We start from the raw sequence: 2,352 nt of genomic DNA on the forward strand, positions 1-2,352 counted from the left end.
GTTGGAATATGTTCTACATGTCTCTTAACAACACGGACGGTTGGATTGATCCAAATACCCTCATTATGATCATTTCTAATATATGAATCATTTGATATAATATTCTCATCTTGATCATTTCTGGTAAACGATTCAATCTCAACATCAATATCACCTTGATCTCCAGTGTTTTCATCAATTACTTTGTTGGAAAAAAGAACTATAGACCATTTCGTACTTTTCGGATCATTGACATAGAACACTTGTCTAGCTTGAGAGGCTAGAATAAAAGACTCATCTTTGTATCCCACCCTATTAAGATCCACTTGCAAAAATCTTGACTTATCCATTCGAATGTCGTTATTATTTTCAACCCACTTGCAACCAAATATAGGAATCTGAAACTTCTCATAATCAAACACCCAAATGCGCTCGATAACACCAAAATACGACAGATTTGCAAATTTGGGGTTTAAGTCCTTCACACTTGATATGTGCATTGCTTCAGCTACCACGGTGACACCACTATTCTGCATAGTACTTTTATCATCTTGTTCTTTGGTATAAAATGTGTATCCATTAATCGCGTATGCGCTATAAGAAAAAACATGGAAACTTGGACCATATGCTAAGCATCTCAACCTTTCTGTTATTGAAACGGGATCTGAATAATACTTTGAATAAATATGATCCTTAAACCAAGGTATAAAACATCGATTGTGCTCTCGTACTATCCAATTTTCATTTCTATTGGGATTTAAACCTCGGAGAACATCCTTGTGAATTTCAACATACGGCTCAACCTCATTCTCATTGTGCAGAACATACAAATGCACTTGATCCCGTTCGACCCTTGATACTGCCACAATTTTATTTCCAATTAGATTTTTTCCTTCTTTCTTTTCGACAAGCTGAGACTTGGGGAGTCCGATTGACTGAACATTAGACAAATATTCAGTACAAAACTCAATCGCTTCTTCAACAATGTATCTTTCAACCATATAACCTTCTGGTCGACTTCGGTTCTTCACGTACCCTTTTAATATTTTCATATAACGTTCAACAGGGTACATCCATCTCATATAAGCTGGTCCACACAATTGTGTCTCTTTCACAAGATGAACAACTAGATGTACCATTATGTCAAAAAATGATGGAGGAAAAAACATTTCAAGCTCACACAAAGTAATAACGATTTCTTTTTGCAACATTGGTAAGATCGCAGGATTGATCACCTTACAGCAAATTGACTTGAAGAAAGAACACAACTTAGTTATAGAGCTTCTTACTTTTTCTGGAAGAATAGAACGTATACCTATTGGGAGAAAATGTTCTATTATAACATGGCAATCATGGGTCTTTAAACTCTTTAACTTGAGGTCTTTCATAGACACAAGTCTTCTAATATCTGAAGAGTACCCTTCTGGAACTTTAACTTCACTTAGAAACTTACACAATGTTTTTTTCTCCTTTCTAGATAGAGTATAAGCAGTAGGCGGTAGATATGTTCGTTTTCCTTTCTTCAAGGGTCCTAATTCAGTTCTTATTCCCATCGCTATCAAGTCCTTTCTTGCCTTAAGGCCATCCTTAGACTTTCCTTGTATATTGAGTAACGTGCCAATAACACTTTCAAATACATTTTTTTCAATATGCATAACATCAAGAAAATGTCTCACATACAAGGACTTCCAATACGGCAATTCAAAAAAAACTGACCTCTTCTTCCACCCACTTTTGACAAGTGTCTGGGCAAAAGGCTTGCCAAACTGAGTATCCAAATCTTTCACCTTTTCAAAAATTTGATCACCCGTCAATATAGGTGGAGCTCTGCCTTGTTTTGTCTCTCCATTGAACGCCTTTCTCCATCCACGGTAGTGATGATTTGAATTTAAGAATCTCCGATGACCGAGAAAGACATTCTTCTGACCAAACTCCAAGCGCTTCCAATCTGTTTTATCTTCACAAATAGGACACGCACATTGACCTTTTATGCTATACCCTGATAGATTTCCGTATACTGGAAAATCATTAATTGTGCCAAACAACATCGCCCTCAAGTTGAAACTTTCTTTCCTATATCCATCATAAACCTCCACACCGGTCTCCCACAAAATCTTTAAATCTTCGATTAAGGGCTTCAAGTACACGTCTATGTCATTCCCTGGTTGTTTAGGTCCAGAAATCAACATAGACAACATCATGTACTTACGCTTCATACATAGCCATGGAGGTAGGTTATAAATCATAATAATCACAGGCCATGTACTGTGTGAGATACTCTGGATATCGTGTGGGTTCATTCCATCAGTAGATAATGCCAAGCGAAGGTTTCTTGATTCTTCTCCAAATTCAGGATAATCATTATCAATTTTC

This window comes from Lathyrus oleraceus, chromosome 5 (assembly GCF_024323335.1).
Source record: "Lathyrus oleraceus cultivar Zhongwan6 chromosome 5, CAAS_Psat_ZW6_1.0, whole genome shotgun sequence".
In the NCBI taxonomy this organism is placed as follows: Eukaryota; Viridiplantae; Streptophyta; class Magnoliopsida; order Fabales; family Fabaceae; genus Lathyrus; species Lathyrus oleraceus.